Raw genomic sequence first — 8,944 nt, 5'->3', positions numbered from 1 at the left:
ATAAATAAAGTGATTCCTAGTGATATTCTATTTTATTCATAGACCAGTGACTTAACCAGTCATCATCATAGTCTTCTTCTAGCAGTAGATCTAAGTAGATACAGAGACTCATAGTCAAGCAATATTTAGAATAAGATTCTAAATTGGACGTCTCCATCAAATCCCTCCCTCAGAGCATAGAAATTCTAAAGAAGAGGAGGATGAAAGATTGTTAAGAGTCAGAGGGGACAGAGAATATTGAGAGAACATTGCCCAGTGAATCTACCAAGCAAGGCATATATGAGCTCACAGAGACTTGAAGTACTAAGCACAGGACTTATATGGAGTGACAATAGGTCCACCACCTATATATTATAGCCATTAGTTTCTTTTCTTATCATAGGACTCCTGACTATGAGAATAAGTGAGTCTCTGATGTTTTTGCCTGCTCTTGGGATATTTTTTCTTCCTCTTGAGTTGCCATATACAACTTCGATATTATATGCTTTTTTCATCTTATTATATTTTATTTTCTCAAGTTTGTTATCACTTAGAATCCCATTCTTTTCTAGTGAAAGACAGAGAAAGGACCAGACATAGTGGAACTTGGGAGGAACTTGATGAATAAAGAGAGGCAAAGCTGAAATAAGTATATATTTTATGAGAAAATAATCTAATTTCAATATAAATGCAAAATAAAAATGGGACTTTTAATTTCAGCACTAGAGATTGATAATATGGCTGAAATTGAAATCGTATATACTTTATGATTTATTAGCTTCTGTAATTATACAACACATAATATATTACTGTATGTTAAAAAAGAGCACATTCAGAATCTTCCCTTGCGTAGTTAATTGTGATTTTTAAGTATTAGAAACAATCAAATATGATGTTTTGGAGAAGAATAACAACTTTTTCCATAGGCAAAAGTTATACATCTAAGACATATAACATTGAATGAAACACTAGGATGCAGACAAACTTCCTCATCCATATGTAAACCACATAAAGAGAGAGTTTGGAACATAGATAAATCAAACCATTTTTTTCAATCTTTTTTAATTAAAATTTCCACCTGCTCCCCGTTTCCCATTTCCCTCCCCTCCTCCCAAATATTGCCCCCTCCCCCCAGCCCCCTCCCCCTATCCCCACTCCTCTTCTCCTCCCCCCACACCATTCCCCCTCCCTCTAGATACTGAAGAGCAGTCCAAATTCTCTGCCCTGCGGGAAGACGAAGGTCTTCTATCTACGTCCAGGAAGGTGAGCGTCTAAACAGGCTAAGCGCCCACAAAGCCAGTTCATGTATTAGGATCGAAACCTAGTGCCATTGTCCTTGGCTTCTCATCAGCCTTCATTGTCCGCCATGCTCAGAGAGTCCAGTTTCAACCCATGCTTATTCAGTCCCAGACCAGCTGGCCTTGGTGGGCTCACAATAAATCAGTTCCACTGTGACAGTGGGTGGGTGCATCCCTCGTGGTCCTGGTTTCCTTGCTCATGTTCTCCCTCCTTCTGCTCCTCATTTGGACCTTAAGAGCTCAGACCGTTGCTCCAAACTGAGACTCTGTCTCTACCTCGATCCATCGCCAGATGCAGGTTCTAAGGTGATATGCAAGATATTCATCAGTATAGGATAGGGTCATTTCAGGTTCCCTCTCCTTAGTTGCCCAAGGTACCAGCTGGGGACATCTCCCTGGACACCTGCTAACCCCTCTAGAGTCAAGTTTCTTGCCAACCCTAAGATGGCTCTCTTAGGATATATACTTCGCTGCTCCCGTATCCTCCCTTCCTATATCCCAACCATCCCAATCCTCCGAGCTCCTCCCATCCTCCCCTTCTCATGTTTCTCATCCCATTTCCCCTTTGCCCCTTGCCACCTCACCCGCAAGTTCCCAATTTTTGCCCTGCAATCTTGTCTACTTCCCCTCTCCAGGAGGATGACTATATGATTTTCTTTGGGTTCACTTTCTTATTTAGCTTCTCTAGGATCACAAATTATATGCTCAATGTCCTTTATTTATGGCTAGAAACCGATTATGAGTGAGTACATCCCATGTTCCTCTTTTTGGGTCTGGGATACCTCACTCAGGATAGTGTTTTCTATTTCCATCCATTTGCACGCAAAATTCGAGAAGTCATTGTTTTTTACCGCTGAGTAGTACTCTAATATGTATATATTCCACACTTTCTTCATCCATTCCTCCATTGAAGGGCATCTAGGTTGTTTCCAGGTTTTGGCTATTACAAACAATGCTGCTATGAACATAGTTGAACAGATACTTTTGTCATTTGATGGGGCATCTCTTGGGTATATTCCCAATAGTGGTATTACTGGATCTTGGGGTAGGTTGATCCCAAATTTCCTGAGAAATCGCCACACTGATTTCCAAAGTGGTTGCACAAGTTTGCATTCCCACCAGCAATGAATGAGTGTGCCCCTTTCTCCACAACCTCTCCAGCAAAGACTATCATTGCTGTTTTTGATTTTAGCCATTCTGACAGGTGTAAGATGGTATCTCAAAGTTGTTTTAATTTGCATTTCCCTTATCGCTAAGGAGGTTGAGCATGACCTTAAGTGTCTTTTGGCCATTTGAATTTCTTCTGTTGAGAATTCTCTGTTCAGATCAGTGCCCCATTTTTTTATTGGGTTCATTAGCATTTTAAAGTCTAGTTTCTTGAGTTCTTTATATATTTTGGAGATCAGACCTTTGTCTGTTGCAGGGTTGGTGAATATCTTCTCCCACTCAGTGGGTTACCTTTTTGTCTTAGTGACAGTGTTCTTTGCTTTACAGAAGCTACTCAGTTTCAGGAGGTCCCATTATCCCCAGCAGCACAGACATTAAGGACAACATTGAATAAATCAAACCATTTTTGACCCAAAGAGAAAGAGTAATGAGGCTTGCTGGGGAGGGGGCAAAGAGCAATCTAAACTACTCATAAGATTTTATTTTGTAAATAAATCCAGAATAAACATGAAAATTTAGTACAATGCAACACTTTCCAATTAAATTCTTTAATGTTTTAAGTTTCTGAAGGACAAGTTAGCTAATCTGGGAATTTGAGAAATTAAGTGGCTATCATACTCATCTTTTCATTTAAGTGTTAAAGAACAGTGAACTACAACACAATCATGCTGTGAGGAGGGCATGATTGTAGATCAGCTTTGTGGCTATTGCTATATTCGTTAATTTAGTAATGCAGGATAAGATAAAGAACTGTCTTCAAGGAAGAAAGAATGAATAGGTTAATCAAATGGGGATATCATTAACAAGGGGACATATGAAATAGAAAATAAGGTTGAAGTAGGAACATAGCATAGCAACTTATAAGGTAATTCATATGATTTTTGTAAAGCTATCTAAATGACAACATATTTGTAATGAAGACACAACACCAAATACACCAAAGAATAAATGGAGGTATATATTTGATAGTCACGAGGCTAGATGGGCAAGGTAACCTTAACAGAGCATGGAGACTAAGAGTAGAAGTGGGCTCCAGGTGTGATTATAATGTTACCATTTAGAGAAAAAAAAATAAGAAAACAACTAAAGCGTAGTGTGTGTGTGTGTGTGTGCGCGCGTGCACACATGCATGTGCTTTATAAAAAGTGATGTACAATTTGTGACCAAGGAAAGTACTCAAAAAACAGTCCAGTTTGGTTTGCTGGAAATGATCAAGAATAAAAATGGGTGGAGAAGCATTGGCTATGAGAATTTTAAGGTTATTGGTTAAAAAAAACTATCATTTAACAGATGGCATTAATAAGACATCAGGAAACAAATGAATGTTTTATTAGGGCAGTTTTAGAAAAAAAAAATTTGTATACCTTAAAAACTTACTTGGATGCAAATAACTTATGCATTATTTCATTAAAATGTAATAATTAGGCTCATTAAAGGAATCCAGTGCTATTTCCTTGGACGTATGCATTGTACATTGATTATATCTAACTACTCTGGAATTTAATCATCTCATTAAATTTGGGTGTAAATAAGTACAAATATCCTTCCCAGAATTCTTCAGCTTACAAGAGAAAATCTTTCTTATTTTTTTAAACAATATATAGGATAAACACACTAGAAAATTTTGTAAATTACATTTCCTAAATTATTAAATGTAGACTGAAATGCATTTTGGCAATATCAATTATCTTAACATATAAGCATATTATCTCACTAAAGTATTGGGTTTCAAGATGCTACTGAAAAGCAAACGCAGTTAATAATAAAAATATGATGTACATATTCTAATTCTTTATAAGAGATATTTTATACCACGTACATTCTTTAGAACTGAAACTCACATTCAAATAACAAACATTTCCTCTTCTATCTTTTCATTTTTAGAAATTCTGAATTGAGTGAAGGGAAATAACTATTCAGGGTAAGCTTTACGTCTTTCAATAAGCTGAACTGCATTTTTCTACCATTTCTTTTAAAATCAAACATTTTTAAGTGCAATTATTGAAGTTAAATATCAAGGAACTATGGAGAGTAAGAGAAATGTGTATTCTATTTGGAAAAATACTCAGTCTGCATATATTAGGGAAGCACATATATTTGATGAGCAGCTCTTTAACATATGGATATGTTCCACCTTCTTTTCAGAAACAACCCTACACCACACTAGCAATAACATGTTCATAACATCTGACTGTGTTTTTTCTTAGTCTTCAAATTATTTTATTATCATCTGACACTATACATATCTCCACTCCATTTTTCTCATTTCTTCTTTCTTTCCTTCCTCCTCCCTTGTACTTGTCTTCTTCACTCTTCTTTTCCTTCCTTTCCACATTTCTCCCTTTAGAGGAAATCCTCTATTTCCTTCCACTTTTATCTTTATTTTTAAAACTAAAATTGGCCCATATGAAATTTAAACCTTTATCTCTCTTGCTTCTCCATGAATCTTATTCCATAATTACTATTTTCATTTAAATGACTTTATAAAAATAAATTTTGACAAAAGGAAATGAATAATATATAACTAGATGACCATGCATGGAGACACATGCAAAATAAGTAATATTTAGTAGAAAATGATCAATGGAAGTTTTAAACATTGTGGATTCATATGTTAATAAACCTGGCTATAAAAAGAGATCATATTGCCAGTGTTCTCCAAACGCATACTGTAATGGTTTGGGGTTGTAAAGTATGGCTGAAGTGATGACATGCTACCTGTCAAACAAGTCCTTTTCTCTCTACCTTTCTGTCTCTCTTTTTCCTTTATTCTCCTGCCCTGCTTGAAGCACATCAAAGAAGCTCACCTACTAATAACATGACTCCCCATAGCTGAGTAAGCTTTAACTGAAGCCGTGTGTACCATCTCATTTCCTCAAAAGCACAGGAAGATGGCTAGCTTGCCTAAAAATCTTATGAAATATCTTGAAATCAAAACCAAACTGATCCCAGACTGCAGACTCTAGGAGCTGCATGGGATAACAGATATGCTTAAGATGCAGGGAGGTGGTAGCAGGTGTAAACAATAACAAAGAGCTGCAGTGGGGAATCATAGATCATTTTAGAGGGCTAAGAAAGTTACATTTGTTTGCTGATAGTTTTTATAATATAAAGTATATTAGATATTGTCAAATAATTCTGTGACTCTTGAGATTATTTAATGTCAAGTTCTCATTAGCTTTTTTGGTGATTTTATTACTTTGGGCTACTAAACTGTCTGAATTTTTAACCGTTTGAAAGAATTATTAAGATATATTCAGTAATTCAGAAATTGTTGGGTTTGGTTTGCTAAAATCATGTATGAGTGTGTGCGTATGTTATGTATACACTTGCATAGATTCCAGAAAAGGATATCTAGTGTTCAGTATTACTCTTTCCTTTTTCCTTTAACCAGAGTCTCTCCTTGCATCCAGAGCACAGATTTTCCAACTAGGATGGTAACCTGTCTCCAACCCCAACAAAATCGAAGTTATCTCTGCATGAAAGAACATACTCATCTTGTTCACCACTTGGTTGATGCTCTGATTTTATTTCAGGACTTTATTTACTCTTTAGTTGAGAATTTAGTTTTCTAGAATGGGGGAATTTATGTTCCTTTTAAAATGTTTGATATAATTGTACTGGAAAGCACAAATTTTCTGGTTACCCATTTCTTCCTCTGTTTTTTATCTTAATCAAACTACTATTTTTCTAAATCTTATGTTACTAGATTATTCATTTAGTGCTGTTCCAGTATTAAACAAGGACAAGATTTGTCATGCCCCTGTCTCCCATAGATCCTTACTTCTGTTGGTTTCCATACAAATTAAATATACATGAAAGCTGTACTTTTTTGGTCCATGAATAGCATAGAGGAAAAATACTATAAAGATGAGAAGAACCTTTTTCATTCCATTTAAGAAGCAAGTAATCAATGAAGCATCACTGCACTGTTCACCTTGATCATATGAATTGGGGATTAAACAGATTTGATTCTCTGTCTCGAAGACTTGTTTTCTAGATGTAGGTAACTAAGTGAAGTCCCCATGTTGGAGTGGTTTGGATTCAAATTATGTTTCCTGGTGAGAGAATATCAATGAATTCATAAATGTAAGAAAACAGCCTTTAACCTGTAGAGAGCCCATTGTATACAGCAAAAACAAGGATTTCCCTTCCCCAGTGTGGTATCTAGGGTTCCTTCTCAGTCACTCTTGGCCTGTGCCATTTGCTCTCACTCAGAGTTGGTCATTTTCTGATTTCCTGCAGTTCTCTCACCATTGGATGATGTCATGTTTCATCCTTTAGTAGTTTGCTCCTTGAAATTTAGTCTCCATGTTCCCAGCCCTGGAATCTTATATACATCACAACCCATATAGAGAACACAACTCTTCCTGTCTTCTGCCTGAGACATGTACTGTCAATCATTCTTGGGTAATTTCTCAGAAGTCACAGGATTTACTTAATATTACATCTCAAACTCACTATCTCGCATTGCCTTGTTTGGGGTATCTCCAGTGCTAGTGTTTCATACACTATTGTTTTCATTACATTGGGTAATTATTGTACTTTTCAATGGATCTTTTCCCAAAGTAGAAATTTAGTCCATTTTTATTTATTTCATTGTTGTCCTAACCTGATATTGAAAGTCAGAATATTTGCCTATGTCTGACCAGAAAATAAAAAAAAGAGAGAAAGAAAAAAGAGAAAGACCTATGTATTGAGAGATGAATTCCAATCTAGACATTTTGCTGTGGCTTTGTTTATAAGGGGAATTAGAAGCAGTGCACATAATTGAATCTATTGTGTATTTAAAGAGCATTAGTGCTTCTCCTTCTTAGTAAGTGGCAGGTTATGTCTCCCACTTAACATTTGTTATAAATTCTCTGGCTATTAGAATGTGGCCATCACTTTTCAGCCTCCAAGGCAATACCTAATTACATATTCAAACTATTTTATAAAAACTTGGATGACTTATGCGTTTCACAAGTACTATGTTCTTTTTTTTTTTTCAAGCAGGGTAGCTCCTTCAATTGTTTGGTATGATATTCCTGCTAAAGTTAAACATTTTCTTCACATTTCTTTTGTAATAATTTATCAATGTCATTATTTTTCTTCTAATCTTTCCTACGACATATTTATGGTTTCAAAGATATGAAAGTAAACTTTTTAAAACACCTACATTGACTCTCCAAGCTTGTCTCCATTCTTTATTATATATTTATTTCATGCCAGGCTATATTGTTAATAGGCATTCAACTGTTCATTGAATTATATTTAAATTAAACTTCAACTTTAAAGTATAATCTTTTTTCTGATGCAAAAACTTAGCTATAAGCTTCCGTTCATATAAATATTCTCTCTTCAGCAATTATACTGAATAGAATTTCTAATGTTTTTTTTATTTCCCTAAAGTAAGTTATTTTAAGTAACAATGAAACCTCCAATGCAAGTATCATTACAGATTTTCCTCAAAGATACAAACAATTTAAGATGTTTACCACATAAATTCAACTTCAATTGAAATGCCAAGAGACAGCACCGAGCAAAGTAGTCTTCAAAGTTTAGAAGTTTTCAAATGTTCAAGTCCTCTTACAACTCATATTTATTAGGGTTGTAGTGAAGGTGCACATCCGTAATTCCAGCTTTCAAGGGCAGATCTCTATGAATGTAAGGCCAGTGTGGTCTAGGTCGTGAGTTCAAGACCACCCAGAACTACACAGAATTCATATTTTTTTTTCCTAGAAATTAAACACAGTAGTTTCACATTTCCCTTAATAACAGCTGTTAATCACAGAATTTCCCTGCAATGGCCATACATTCTTCAGATTAGGAAGCATATTAGAATTGATTATTTACCAATTATTACAGTAACTACAATGTTATTTTTCTTAATGTCAATTAAAGAAACCCTGGAATCTTAGCCTACACATGACTACACTTAACTATCAAACCAAAGCTGTTTGTCACCACCATTTAGAAAACCAGGCCTAGGGATAGAACAGGTCTGGGGCCATGCATGTGATCTTACTATAGACTTTGTTTACCCTGTCCTGATTATCACATAATCAGCAGAAGGAGAATATCAGCATCATTTTTCCTTCCTTTCTTCCTTTTTTATTTTTATTTTATTTTGAGCAGGGTTTCTCTGTAGCTTTGGAGCCTGTCCTGGAATTCTCTCTGTAAACCAAGTTGGCCTCAAATTCAAAGATCCATCTGCTTCTGCCTCCTGGAATTAAAGGCATGTGCCCCCAGCACCTGGCAGCATTTCTTTCTAAAATGCTCTGTCGAGCATCTAGTTTGTCATTCCTATATTGGAATAATTAATGCAATTCAGATGAATGCTCATACAAGCATGCATGCACAAGCTTTACACAAATATCACAATGAAAATGTTACTTTATCTTTTTTGAAATAATTTGAATTACCAAGGTATAAAAAGTGAAATTATCCATGGCAATCTTAAAGTTATGTATGTTTTTGAAGTTTGATATTCAGACACAATTCAACAAAATGCAAATTGC

General features: G+C 35.5%; 1 non-coding gene across 1 annotated transcript; it reads right to left on the bottom strand.

Moving 5' to 3' along the window:
* Window positions 1–8,381: 8,381 nt before the first annotated feature.
* Window positions 8,382–8,512, bottom strand: LOC130889696 (small nucleolar RNA SNORA72). Its single transcript, XR_009058626.1, has one exon. It is a non-coding gene; the product is annotated as a small nucleolar RNA SNORA72 (small nucleolar RNA).
* Between the last annotated feature and the right edge of the window lie 432 nt (window positions 8,513–8,944).

The sequence above is a fragment of the Chionomys nivalis genome, chromosome 1 (assembly GCF_950005125.1).
Source record: "Chionomys nivalis chromosome 1, mChiNiv1.1, whole genome shotgun sequence".
NCBI lineage: Eukaryota > Metazoa > Chordata > Mammalia > Rodentia > Cricetidae > Chionomys > Chionomys nivalis.
This window is presented reverse-complemented; position numbering and strand designations above follow the sequence as displayed.